The following is a 14,904-nucleotide window of genomic DNA, read 5'->3' as shown; positions in this document are numbered from 1 at the left end:
CCCGGGGACTGAGGCTCTGAGAAATCTGAGAACCAAAGGCAGGAACTGAAAGGCCTTGGAACTGTACACTTTTCCAGGTTCAAGGCCAAGGGGGGAAGCCTAGTTCTACTCTAGGGTGGGGTGTGTGTGGAGAGGTTCAGGAGTGCTGTTTCTGGTGTGAAATGGCCTGCTTGAGATGGGAAGTTGGCCAGTGCAGAGTGTGGGAGTGAGAGGTCAAGTTTGTACCCTCCCCAGAACCTTCGCCCTGGCTGTTCCCTCCTGGGCTGTTCCCCCGGCTGGATACTTCACCTTCAACTCTAGCTCAGAGGTCACCAGTTCAGGAAGGCATCCATCCCCCTGACACAGTTCTTATTTTTCTCCAAATCTGGTTTATATTGAAGCTAATCTTGTAATCTCCGTAGCCCTAAACCCTGCTGTGTTCAAAACTCACACAATGCTGATTCTCCTACGTGTTTGCACCTGGCCACAGGCGCTGGGGTGGGGGAGGGGGGCTGGGGGAGTGGTGGTTAAGGGGGGTGGGGGTAGGCAGGCTTGGGATTCACACAAACCAGAGAGATCTCCTTCCCCACCAAAGTCTGAGCTTTGTAGCGGAGAGGGGGTGGATGTGGAAGGAAAACGGGTGACTGAGGGTTCAGATCCTAGGACGCATAGCCCCCAGAGGTTATGATGTAAACACACAAATCGGGTTCTGTGGCTTGTTTGTGGAGGACAGAGTGAGAGCTGCCATGTATAAGCCTCAAATACAGGATTTTGCCCACCATCCCTCCACTGGCCCATAATTGAAGTGTATTTTATTTATGGTCCAGCCTGCTAATTGCCTCCCTCTGCGTGCTCCACTCCTATCCGTGGTTGTAGAGGGTCAGCCGGACACACCAGTTTATTATCCGGGGCTGTCTTGTCTCCCATGATATCCACTGGTTACCTGCAGTTATTTAAATGAAAATGAATTAAAACAAATAAAACTTCAAACTTGGTTCTTCTGGGGCCACGGGTTGAATCATTGTCAACTGCTCAGTAGCCGCACCTGGCTGGGGACAACTGGCCGCTCTGCAGATCTATAACATTCCCATCGTCTTAGAAAGTTCCGCTGCTTAGTGCAGGTCTGAGATTCTCTTTAATTTTGATTTTCTATTGGAGTATAGAAAATCTCCAGTATTGGGGCTTGCCAGGTGGCACTGGTGCTTAAGAACCTGCCTACGAATTCAGAAGACATGAGTTCAGTCCCTGGGTGGGGAAGATCCTCTGGAGAAGGAAATGGCAACGCACTCCAGTATTCTTACTTGGCAAATCCTACAGACAGAGGAGCGTCATGGGCTACAGTCCACGGGATTGCAAAGAATTGGACATGACTAAATGAGTAGGCACATAATTGATTTACAGTGTTCAGTTCAGTCTCTCAGTTGTGTCCGACTCTTTGTGACCCCATGGACTACAGCACTCCAGGCTTCCCTGTCCATCACCAACTCCCAGAGCTTACTCAAACTCGTGTCCATTGAGTTTGTGATGTCATCCAACCATCTCATCCTCTGTTGTCCTCTTTTCCTCCTGCCTTCAATCTTTCCCAGCATCAAGGTCTTTTCCAATGAGTCGGTTCTTTGCATGAGGTGGCCAAAGTATTGGAGCTTCAGCATCAATCCTTCCAATGAATAGTCAGGACTGATTTCCTTTAGGATTGACTGGTTTGATGGGACCTCAAGGAGTCTTCTCCAACACCACAGTTCAAAAGTATCAGTTCTTCAGCATTCAGCTTTCTTCATGGTACAGCTCTCACATCCATACATGACTACTGGGAAAACCATAGCTTTGACTAGATGGACCTTTGTCGGCAAAGTAATGTCTCTGTTTTTTAATATGCTGTCTAGGTTGGCCAAAGTTTTTCTTCCAAGGAGCAAGTGTCTTTTAATTTCATAGCTGCAGTCACCATCTGCAGTGATTTTGGAGCCCAAGAAAATAAAGTCTGTCACTGTTTCCATTGTTTCCCCATCTATTTGCCATGAAGTGATGGGACCGGATGCCATGATCTTAGTTTCCTGAATGTTGAGTTTTAAGCCAGCTTTTCCACTCCTCTTTCACTTTCATCAAGAGGCTCTTTAGTTCCTTACTAAACATTTAATTTACTAAATGTTGTGTTAGTTTCATAGATCTGAAATTCTTAAAAAAACAAAAGAGAAATTCCTGGGACTTTTCTGGTGGTCCATTGGTTAAGACTCCGCACTCCCAATGCAGAGGGCCCGGGTCCGATCCCAGGTCAGGGAACTAGATTTCACATGCTGCAACTAAGAGATTGCATGCCACAACTAAGACCCAGTGCAGCCTAAGAAATATTTTTTAAGAGAGAGAAGTTTCTATGTCCATGTAGAAATGGGAGGCATTTCATAGCAGCAGTTCTATTCTCACCCGTGGAAAGCCTCCTGCACCCATGGCTGGGGTCATGGTGGGCCCTTTGGCTGGTGTGGGCTTACCCCTGCATCTTCCTTTTACTGTTCCCACTTGCTCCAGCCTGTCTGACAGGCACGCAACCTCCTTGAGTCCTCAGGAAAGGGACAGATGACACAGCAGTGAGGAGGGAAGGAAGCAAAGATTTCCTTCTTGGCTCTCGAGTTGCTGTGATTTACTTTGGAAAACCAAGGTCTGATGGACATTTGAGAGAAAGCGGGTTTGCATTTCCAAAGCTTTGGAATTCCATGGGCCTGGGAGAAGGAAATGGCAACCCACTCCACTGTTCTTGCCTGGAGAACCCCAGGGATGGGGGAGCCTGGTGGGCTTCCATCTGTGGGGTCGCACAGAGTCGGACACAACTGAAGCGACTTAGCAGCAGCAGCAGGGAGATCTCCAACCTGGCTGCCCAGAGGCCCAGGGTCACTTGGGTTGGGTGCGGACCCAACAGAAGGCTCTAGAGAGAGGCCAGGGTGGAGTGACCAGAGGGAGGTGGTGACAGGTTTCAAGCCCCGCTCCCCCCACGTTCTTTCTGCTATCCCCAGAACCTCCCAGAGGGCCATGTGGGCCAGAGACAATGGCCAAATGACCGGAGCAGGTAGAAGGGGCTTCGCGTCCAGGCAACAGACGAAGAACCAAGAGGCAGCAGAACAGTGACTGAACAGCAGAGCAGCGGAGTCACTGGCTGGGCTAGGATCTGCTCACAGCCCCATATGCCCAATTTGCCCCACTCTCAGCCGCCACAAGAATCCCCTTAATCTTAGCCTGGCCTCAGGAAAAGTGAATTGATCAAATTACTAAGAATTGACTGAGGTTTGCTTTGTGCCACCTGGTGGAAGGAGGTTTGTATTTGTTGCCTGGCGCCCGCTGTCACCAATAACCATAAACCGGGTGGCTTAAAACAACAGAAATGTATTCTCTTGCATTCTCGAGGCCGGAAGTCCAAAATCAAGGCTTTGGCAGCCTGGGGCCCTGTTCCTTCTGCAGGCTGCAGGGGAGGGTCCTTCCTGCCTCCTCCAGCCTCTGGCTTTACCGGCCTCCTGAGTGTCCTTGGTTTGTAGAAGCATCACCCCTAGAGCTCTGCCTCTGTCTTCACTCAGCATCTGTGTGCAAATTTCATTCTTCTTCTTTTTAAGTATTTATTTATTTCACTGCATCGGGTCTTAGATACATCACATAGGATCTTCAATCTTAATTGTAGCATGTGGGATCTAGTTCCCTGACCAGGGATAGAACCTGGGTCCCCTGCACTGGGAACGTGGAGTCTTAGCCACCAGGGAAGTCCCCAAATTTCCCTCTTCTTATAAGGACACCAGTCACTGGATTTAGGGGCCTCCTCTAGTAGGACCTCATCTGAACTAACTACATCTGTTAAGATGCTATTTCCAAACAGAGTCCCATTCCCAGCTATGTGTGTGTGTGGGGAGGGGGCAGCTTAGGACTAAAATCTATCTTTGTGCCTGCCTGCTCAGTCGCTCAGTTGTGTCCACCTCTTTGCGACCCCATGGACTGCAGCCCACCAGGATCCTCTGTCCATGGGATTCTCCAGGCAAGAATACTGGAGTGGGTTGCCATTTCTTCCTTTAGAGGATCTTCCCCATCCAGTGATCAAACCAGCATCTCCTGCACGGGCAGGCAGGTTCTTTACCACTGAGCCACCAGGGAAGCCAATTGAAGAGTGTCAGTTCATCCCAATTCCTATTTCGTTCTGTAAGGACCCTAACTCTGGGACTTAGTGAAGGGGTGTGATCCATGGGTGTCTCAACATCACCTTCTTCCCCCATCACGTGCTTAAGAGACTTGGGCAAACTGCCACCTGGTGAACATTTAGGGCTCATCCGGAACAAGGCTGGTAGACCGCTGAGGGCTTCCTGGCAACCCCCTAGATGGCCAGTTGTTCATTGCCATGGCGTCATCTAAAGGCAGGTGGTGACTTTATTCCAGCGAGACCCCCATGGTGTGGAGAGGCTGCAGAACACCTCCCTGGGAGTCCAGCTCACTCCCTCTGTGAGGTGGTAAAAGAAGAAGGCAGCCGGTAAAGGAGACCCCCTCCCCAGGCCAGTTCTGTGTTGAATTTGTGGTCTCTGGTACCCTCTGCTGGCAAAACTTTTTATTACAACTTCATTGAAGTGTAATTTATAAAACGTGTGTTGACCAGTTTTTCAGCAGAGGGTTCCACGATGGTTTTTAGTAAATTTGTCCAATTGGACAACCATCACCACAATCCAATTTCAGCAAATTTCTGTAACCTCAGAAATTTCCCTCTTGTCCTTTTTTTTTTAATTAAAAAAATTTTTTTTGGCCGCACTGTATGGTGATGTGGGGGTCTTAGTCTCCTGACCAGGAATCAAAACCGAGCCCCTTGCATTGGAAGTGCAGTATCGTAACCACTGCACCGCCAGAGAAGTCCTCCGTCTTGAATTGCTCTCTCCTTGGCTCCCGTCCATAGCTTTCTGTCCCTGTAGATATCTCCTTTTCTGGAAATATCATCTAAATGTAGTCATAAGGTTGTAATCTTTTGTGTCTGGCTTCTTTCACTGAGCATATTTTTTAAGGTTCATCTATGTTTTTGCGTATGTCCATACTTGATTCCTCTTTGTGGCCTAGTGCTATTTATTCTACTGCATGAATGGACTGCTCTGTTTATCCAGTCACCTGCAGATGGACATTGTTTCCAGTTTGGGGTGATCATGGGTAAAACTGTTATGAGCATCTGTGTGCAGGTGTGTGTGTTGGAATTTGCTTTCATGTCTCTCTGGTGGAGAGATGGTGGAGAATCTGGTGGAGAGATTCCTAGCCTGTGAGCTAGGAATGGTAGGTATCTGCTTAACTTTTTCAGAAGCTGCCAGGCTCTTTCCAAGGTGGGTGCCCCATCTTCTTTCCCCACCAGCAGAGCCTGAGGGCCCAGCTGCTCCACATTCCCCCAGTGGGAAAAACTCTTACATTAGGGGATTCCCGGTGGCAGGAGTTTTGTCCTCAGAAGGAGTCTCCTGGGGGCCAGATGCCAGCTTGTCCTCATCAGCCGCCAGGCTGCCCAGCTCCAGCCTTGATGGTGAAGCTTGTTTCTGCCCATCTTCTGATGCTGGACACCAGAATCACAGAGTCAAAGGGGTCTGGGTCCTTGTGGTAGGTGGACCCCTGACCCTTTAGTTCATCTGTTTATCCATCTTTCTGTTATTTAGCATCTAGGATACTTAAAAAAAAAATTCCACAAAGAAGTAGCCTGATGCATTGCTTCTAAACATGAAATAAATACATTCTTCTGTAATAACTTTTAATGGTGTGTTGTCTGCAATAACACTAGATCAGCAAGATGCTGTAACCTGACACTGATATAATACTGTAAATCAACCAGAATAAAACGAAACAAAGAACCCAAAGATCTCAAATGACAAATGAGCATCTTCTACTGGGTCCTCAGTGGGGTTTCTTGGAATCTGCTGTGTTATTTTTCTTTTCTTAGAGTACTTACCTTCATATCTTTGAGCCAATTGTTCTCTCTTTTTTAGTATAATTTGGTTTATTTTTGGCTGTGCCGGGTCTTCATTGATGACAGCAGGCTTTTCTCTCATTGTGAAGAGTAGGGGCTACTCTGTAGTTGTGGTGCATGGGCTTCTCATTGCCATAGCTTCTCTTGTTGCAGGACTCTATGGAGTGTTGGGCTTCAATAGTGTGGCTCCCCGGCTCTAGGGCACAGGATCAGTAGTTGTGGCTCATGGGCTTAGTTGCTCCTTGGCATGTGGGATCTTCCCAGATCAGGGATGGAACCTGTGTCTCCTGCATTGGCAGACAGATTCTTTACCACTGAGCCACCAGGGAAGCCCTAGTCAATAGTTCTTAAACTTGTGTGTGAATCAGAATCACTGGTGGGGACCGGGGAGAGTTGTAAAAACACAGATGGCTGGCCTCCAGCATTGAAGATTCTGGTGAGAAGGTCTGGTGTAGGGCTGGAGAATCTGCACTTCTAGCCAGATCAGGGGTGGGGGTGGGCTGATGCAGCTGGTCTGGTCATCTCATTGCAAGAATCTGTGTTCTCCATGGATTCGCAGTGAGGGACATGACAATTCCACGTGATGATGGAGAATGTTCCCCATCACTGACTCAATCTGTGTGTCAATTTATCCTTTATGGAAATAAATGTGAGAAGAAAACTTGGGATGAAAAAGACAAAAAGCTTTCACGTGTGACTTGGGGTAGCAGCTTCATTTGGGACCTACTGTTTTCAATGCAAGTAAGCTATTATAAAATTCCTTAAAGGGGGCTTCCCTGATGGTCCTGTGGTTAAGAATCCGTCTTGTAATGCAGGAACAGCGGTTTGACCCCTGGTCCAGGAGGATCCCACATGTTACAGAGCAACTAAGCCTGTGCACCACAACTAAGAGCAACCAAGTCTGCGCTCTAGAGCCGCCTAACCACAACTACTGAGCCCATGGGCTGCAGCTACTGAAACCTGAGCCCCTAGAGCCCGTGCTCCGCAGCAGGAGACACCACGGCAATGAGAAGCCTGTGTACCGCAACTAGAGAGTAGCCCCTGCCTCCTGCAACTATAGTAAGCCCTCGTGCCGCAACAAAGACCCAGCACAGCCAAAAATAAAATAAATAAATCTTAAAAAAAATTCCTTAAAGAGATTATATCACCAGTTATATTCTTGGAAAACACAGCAACCAAACCAGAGATACAGGAAAATGAATGAAAGCTAATGGCCTCAGACAATTAAAATCCATCACTCATGTTCTTTGATCTATGCTTTCTAGTATGAACTAGGGCATAACTTGGTAACTTTTTATTTTGATATAATTTCAAGCTTATGAAAAATTACAGGATCAGGTGAAGAACTCTGAATATTCCCTTCACCCACTTTCCCCAATGTTAATAGCTTGTCCCTTTTGCTTTATCATTTTCTCTGTGTATATGTGTGTGTGTGTGTTAGTGGCTCAGTCGTGTCTGTCTCTTGGGACCCCACAGACTGTTGCCCACTAGGCTCCTCTGTCCATGGGATTCTGCAGGCACAAATACTGGAATGGGTTGCCATTCTCTTATCCAGGGGATCTTCCGAACCCAAGTATTGAACTCAGATCTCCTGTATTGCAGGCAGGTTCTTTACCTCTAGCGCCACCTCAGAGGCCTATGTATATATACATACATATATAAAAATTATGCATATTTTCCCCGTTAACTCAGGAGGTATATTCTGTGCTCCTGGAACAGAGCAAGACCCGAGGCGACCCTTCCAGGACAACTGCACCCCCCAACAGGTCCTCCACCTGCCTCTTGTTTGTTAAAAAACAAAAAAGCTTTAACCTCCTAGGGTTTCCTTGAATTCCAAGAATCAGTTCAATCAGAGAAGTGAGAAAACGCAGAAAGAAAGGAAAACAGTCAAGCAAGACAAAATAATAACGATTTAGTCATTAACCAAAGTCAAGGACTTAAAAAAAAAAGTCAAGTTCCTCAAAGACTATTGTTAATATTCTAAGCCAGGTCCTTTGAGTTGTTTTGCTCAGACTGAAACCCTCACCAGGTGGAAGAAGTTAACTGCTTGCTACTCACAAGCCGGTAGGACCCAGATTGGCTGGAATCAGAAGGCTGATGATATTGACTCCTGATTACCTCATCACCAACCAATCAGAAGAATGTCCACCAGTTGATCACACATCTCCACAAATCCTCTCTCACCTTGTCTCCGAAAATCTTTCCCTGAAAATCTTTGGGGAGTAAGTTCAGGTCTTTACAGCACTAGTAGCCTTGATGCCTTGCTTGGTGCCTGCAATAAACGATGCCCTTTCTTTCATTAAAACCTGGGTCAGTAAATTGGCTTTACTGCCAGCAACTGAGCAGACTCAATTTGGTTGGATAACAGGCTTTCATCCTAAAGTACTTCGGCGTCTGTTCCCAAACAACTAGAAGGTTTTGCTGGTGAAAGGGCGCCCTCTTGTGGTCACAGTTTTTCTCCATTGAAAATATTCTTCGTATAAAGTGAAATTGCTCAGTCTGTCTGACTCTGCGACCCCATTGACTGTAGCCTGCCAGGCTCCTCCATCCACGGGATTCTCCAGGCAAGAATACTGGAGTGGGTTGCCATTCCTCTTTCCAGGGGATCTTCCCGACCCAGGGATCGAACCCAGGTCTCCCGTTCTGCAGGTAGACTACCGTCTGAGCAACCAGGAAATCCCGTATTCTTTGTATATTGTGGATACAAATACTTGGACAGAATCTCTTTCACGAAAACGCCTTGCCATAGCTTGCCTGCTTGCTTTTTTCACAGTGGTTTTCAAAGGGCAAATCTTTAAAATTTTAATGACCGACTCGATTTTTGTGTATATTTGACATATTTTGTATCCTAAGAAATATTTGCCTAACTCAAGGTCATAAAGATGTCTCCTATATTTCTAGATGTTTCAGTGTTTCATCTATTTCAGGTCCATGATTCACTCTGAACTGACACGTATATGCTATATTATGATGAAGTTATTGTTTCTGAATAGACTGACATGCTCTTAAAAGGAAGACCTGTAAGAATTTCCAATTCTTCCAAAATTGAGCTTGTTAATTTACTTTTTTGTGTGTGGTGAGAGGGAGACTTGGGGCCCTGTTAATTTAATGCAAATTGAACCAACTGCAGCACACACTGGCCACCATTCACCACACATCTGAGGTTCTCTAAGTGTGTGAGAGGACAGGCTTACAGCTAGGAACTACCCATAGAGTCCCCAGGCCTGTCCCAGCCTCCTCTCAGTCATTCTGGCAGCCCTCCAGTACCAGAAGCATTCTGCCTAGAACCTGGAACAAGGCTAGGGTTGGGTCCTCAGAAGGGGTGGTTAGGGCAGAGTAGAGGCTTCTTTGTGTGTGATGAGAATCAAAGATCTGTGCAGGGTCTGGGGAGGCAGAAGAGACAGGTGTTCACTGCCACCCTCCTGTCGACACTGGTATATATTATATCTATTATATATATGCTCTTTATCAATATGGTTAAATTTTTTGCCCCTCCCCACTGGAATCTAAGAAGGATGAAGGCAAGGATTTTTTTCTTTGTTTACTCTTCTTCCCCTATGCAGAGAAGAGATTGAAATACAGAAATGCTTAATGAGCAATTTTATTAAAAAAGTTTTAGTTCTAGCAGTTTATTGCTACCAGCCCATCTCCCTACACCCTCATGCCCGCGTGCTCAGTCATATAACCCCATGGACTGCAACCCTCCAGGCTCCTCTGTCCAGGCAAGAATACTGGAGTGGGTTGCCATTTTCTTTTCCAAGCTTTTTTTTTTTTTTTTTTTTAGGAATTCACATGCTTTATTTTTTTCCGGCGTACACCCAGTGCAAAAAACAAAATAATCACATATGTGAAAACACGAGCTAGGTCGCCATCCAGTGACCACGATGGCCTATTACAACCAACGTAGTTATTAACAAAAGTAAAACGTAGAGAAACGAATAAAATATGATGACCCCATGTCTGGAAGAAATAGATTTTGGGGGAAGAAACATTCCAACAATGGGAATGTTTTCTATAGGGGTGTCTTAGCATGAAGAAAGTGTTCGGAGAAATACACATTTATTGCTTTTGTTAGTGGCCGTTCCTTATCAGAATAACCTGTGCGCTCATGGATAATGCCGGACGCCAGGCACCGTTCCGGTAATAACCACGCCCACAGCGGCGGAGAGGGGCGGGGCCGGGTACTGGGCCCTATCGAGTCCCAGTGAGCTGCGATTTGAGATGACAGGTCACAGTCAGGAACTGCCCACAAGTCAAGTTTCTCTGCTCGGCGATTGGAGGACGCGGTTAGCCCGCCCATCCTTGAGGCTCCACCAATCCCAAGCCCTGGGCCAGCCCCTTTTTTCCGCTACCAGCAGCCCCGGAGCCGGAAGCAGGAGCTGTGTTCTGGGACCCGGCGGCGGCGGAGGCGGCGGCGGAGGCGACCTTTAATTTCACCGGCCAGGCGCTTCCTCTGAGGGAGGATTTTCCTGCCTCCACCTCAAGGCTAACCCTGTGTCTGCTCCGGCCGAGTCTGGAGGAATGGCAGGCGGCGCCGGGAATGCGTCAAAGGGCGGGGCACAGTTCAAAGGGCAGAACAGTTGTTAGAAGTTCGAATTGCCGAGCCCTGGTCGGTTGGACGCTGGTAGCACGGGAATGAACCCCCGTGGTTTTGGTTGGGGGCGCGAGACTGTCTGACCCTCTTTAGGACCCGGATCGGACCCACTTTAGGATTTCGGAGGTGTGCGTGTAGATGAGATGTAAATACAGCGTAGTTTCCATTGGCTCAGAGCAAAGCAAGTGAAATGAAGTCGCTCTGTCGTCTCCGACTCTTTGCGACCCCGTGGACAGTAGCCTATTAGGCTCTTCCGTCCGTGGGATTCTCCAGGTAAGAGTACTGGAGTGGGTTGCTGTTTCCTTCTCCAGGAGATCTTCCCAACCCAGGGATCAAACGCGGGTCTCCCGCATTGCAGGCAGACGCTTTACCATCTGAGCCACCAGGGAAGCCACGTGCAAATGTGTTAACGTCGGCTCTGGAGGGCATCGTGGACTCAGGTCCTATTGCCTTGGGAACCACAAAGATAAGATGCCTGTGGTCTATATATCGAGCGCACGTAACAGTACCAGCATTTACGAAGTACTGAGTGTGATGTAAAGTGTTATTTAGTGTCAGTTCGTCATCGTGATGGTCATCCTCATATTAAAGTCTTAGACCCCCTTAAGTGCAGGCAGCAGGACAGCAGTTTTGACCATGGATTTTGGAGAAAAGACTAGTATCAAATAAATGGTCTACAGCAGTGACTTCTCATCCCTGGGGCAATTTTATCCCATCCCACCCACAGGCTTGACACTATCTGGAGACATTTTCTCCCACGTGACAGGTAGGGGTGGGGTGTTACTAGCATCTAGTGGGTGGAATGGAGAAGGAAATGGCAACCCACTCCAGTACTCTTGCCTGGAAAATCCCGTGGACAGAGGAGCCTGGTAGGCTGCAGTCCATGGGGTCGCTAAGAGTTGGACACTACTGAGCAACTTTCACTTTTCATTTTCATGCATTGGAGAAGGAAATGGCAACCCACTCCAGTGTTCTTGCCTGGAGAATCCCAGGGACGGGGGAGCCTGGTGGGCTGCCGTCTATGGGGTCGCACAGAGTCGGACACGACTGAAGCGACTTAGCAGCAGCAGCAGTGGGTGGAAGCTAGGGGTGCTTCTCAACACCCTATACTGAATGGGGCTGCACTTACCACTCAGAATTATCCCCAGTGCTTAATACAGCAGATACCAAGAAACCCTGTTTAAGTAAAGCACAATGTGGAGCAGACATTCATTGTTTAGTCACTAAGTCGTCCCTTCTCTGTCCACGGGATTCTCCAGGCAAGACTACTGGAGTGGGTTGCCATTTCCTTCTCCAGGGCATCTTCCCAACCTAGGGAGGGATTGAATCCAGGTCTTCTGCGTTGGCAGGTGGATTCTTTACCATTGACCTGCTAGAAAAACCCCAGATATTCATTAGGTATCATATTATTTTTTCCTGTGGTCACACCAGGCAGCATGTGTGATCCTTTTTTCCATACCAGGATTGAACTTGTGCCACCTGCAGTGGAAGCACAGAGTCAGACAGCCAGGAGAGTCCCCTTATTATTGTGAATTTTCACAGAGAAATGATTTTCTTTCAGATCCAAAGTAATTCTTTAATCTCAATGAATCACCATTTACATATTTGCTTTTTAATAAGTATAGAGAAGTATTACACATTTTATCTTTCAGCCATATTTGTCACACTCATTTGTAAAACAGTACAGATAATTCCTCTTCCTCCCTCCCTAGAGGTGGCCATTTCTAATTTGACATGTTGTCTTGTAGTCTGTGTGTACATAGGATTTCTTTTTAAATGTGTTTAAAAACTGCTGTTAACAATCCTACTGTGCATATTCACCTCCAGCTTTTTTCCCCTCTCTTCCTGCAATGTTTTTAAATTCTTTTGCAACATGGGGCATGTGGGATCTCAGTTCCCAGACAGGTATCAAACTCATGCCCCTGCACTGGAAGTGCTGTAAGTGGGGAGTCTTAACCACTGGACTGCCAAGGAAGTATCTGCAATGTTATTTTTAAGATTCAGTTTTTATACACCAGGGTTTCTCAGATTCAACATTTGGTACCAGATGGCTCTTTGGTGGGAGTGTCCTGTGCACTCTAGGGTGTGGAGCAGCAATCCCAGCCCCTAGGCACGCTCCAGTAGCAGCCCCTCCCCAGTCAGTCATGATGTTCAAAATTGTCTCTAGACACTGCCAAGGTCCCCCCCACCCCCAGGGGCAGAATTACTCCTGGTGGAGAACCAGTTTATATGTGAAGATGTAATTAGTTGCTGACATCTGCTTTGTTATGTGCCATATTTAACCATTTTCTTTCTGACTATATTTTATTCAATTTCCTCAATGTTTTATTTTTGTTACTGATTCAGGTCCTTGGACCCTTCAACAGAAGTTGCTAGGCCAGAAGAAGAATTCAGGCAGGGGACTGAACTACTGGGACTCCAGCTGCAGAAGGAGGGAGTGAAAACAAGTAACAGGTGCCCTTGCTGGACCCTGGAGGGGTGGTGGGCTAGTCCCTTAAAAGGGGTCAGGGTGGGGGCGGGTCCATGAGTTCTGCCCTAAAAGTGGCTTAGTGGGTCTCACCCCCTTGGGGTTCTGGGCAGGGATCATGCATAGGACCTTGCTTTTGACCCCAACACCTCAGAAGTGGCAGCTGGGTTTTTGTTCATTTTGTATCTTGTTGTTGGTAATCTGCCTCAACTGCTCATGTGTGCAGTTATTTTTAGTTTCCCGTATAGTTTCTCTGTATCCTGTTGTTCCACGGAGATGTCTGTTCAGGTGAAAGCACTGCAGCAAAGGGGCCCAGGTCCAAACCTGTCTCAATCTATAATTTGGAATAAATTCCCCTTTTCATTTGTTTCAAATTGAGACATGGCTAAGACTACTGAGTCAGTTTCTCAGCAGGATACATGTGAAGAAAACATCTGACAACAGAAAATAGCAGAGTTCATATAAAAATCTAAAGCTATTAAACATAGTAGGTTTATCACTTAGAGCAGCCAGCTATAAGAGAAAATCTTTACAGGGGCCAAATATATGCAAAAGTGCTTATCTCAATTATGGAAGTATTCAAAACAGCAAATGTGTCATTACAGCCTCTCAACAGTGCAACCAGGGAAGAGGTTTCCCACATCTGCCATGGTGGAGGAAGGAAACATCCCCTATTAGAGGAACAAGATGCTTCCAATGAAAATCATGTAATTAGGAGAATCCCTGGACATGAAGAGGGCCACATGATATGAGAAAACTACCAAGGGATCTTCTGAAGCCTGAAGAAGTGGCTTGATGGACCCCAAAGAGCCACAGGAACATGCAGGGAACTGTGTGAACCTGAAAACCAATGAGGACCCGTGATGAGGGGCCTTGTCCACACTAATGAGCAGAGTCCACACTGCTGCCCAGCAGGTAACTAACATCAAACATGTGTCTGACTGGGGCTGTTCCACACAGGAAGAGCCAGAAGTGAGAAAGCAGTGCTGGAGCTCAGGCCACCAGGCTGGCTGCCCTGCAGCTCTGTCTCCTGATGGTACAGAAGAGCTGAGACTCATGACTTCCTCACTCCTGCTTCAGACTTCATGCATCTTCCTCTTCTCAAGAACTTTAACTCAGAATCACTAACAGAAGGACTCTGGATATAGTTTCCCACCTTACCCAAGATGACAACACAGTTCAGCAGAATCATCTAGACAGCACTTTTCATCTCCATGCCAACAAGTCATTCTTCTTAACTCAGTGTTTTGTGTCCAATTTCTAGTCAAGGACAATGAACAGAGGCCAAATTACAAACATTACCAGGCAAGACAAAAGGTCTTTCAAGACCTTCCACAATTACTGACTGCTGTGAGGAACACAGATATAGTATCCATTAGCAAAAAAGAAACATGGAAGCTATACCTTTCAGTATAAAGACTCCAGAGGAGGGTAAATACTGAGTCAGAAAATTCCAGTATCTATAACAGTGGATGAGCAAAGACTTTTCAACAATATTATGATCACATACTATGAACATTTGGCAAAGTAAAGATCAAAAATATTTTCATCTAAACTGATACCACATGAAAATACACACACAAAATAACTTTCACTCTGGGTTCAAAAGACATTGTAATGACATTGAGACATGTAGTATATAACTGTATATTTAATGTCCAAGGTAACAGAACACAAGTAGTAAAAATGATGGGAACATAGAGGGATGGTTACTATCTAAAGTGTTCAGATCAGCAGCATGAACTAGAAATTAACACACTGGGATCCCTAGACAGGATGAGGCACTTATAAGGAAAAACCATATTTATTTCCATTAAAATAATTCATCTTACCCTGAGTTTTCAAGTACAAAATAAATGAAGTGCTGAAGGCTTTCCCTGCATTCTTTCCATTCATAATGTTTCTCCCCCTTGACTG

At 46.5% G+C, this 14,904-nt stretch overlaps 1 long non-coding RNA gene across 1 annotated transcript; it reads left to right on the top strand.

Moving 5' to 3' along the window:
* Positions 1-10,286: 10,286 nt before the first annotated feature.
* On the top strand, positions 10,287-14,860 carry LOC129559620 (uncharacterized). The gene is made up of 3 exons (XR_008686575.2): positions 10,287-10,793; positions 12,867-12,974; positions 13,593-14,860. It is a non-coding gene; the product is annotated as an uncharacterized LOC129559620 (long non-coding RNA).
* Positions 14,861-14,904: the final 44 nt, after the last annotated feature.

This window comes from Moschus berezovskii, chromosome 8, assembly GCF_049115385.1.
Source record: "Moschus berezovskii isolate FMDL1 chromosome 8, NW_MosBer_1.0, whole genome shotgun sequence".
NCBI classification, from domain to species: Eukaryota; Metazoa; Chordata; class Mammalia; order Artiodactyla; family Moschidae; genus Moschus; species Moschus berezovskii.
This window is presented reverse-complemented; position numbering and strand designations above follow the sequence as displayed.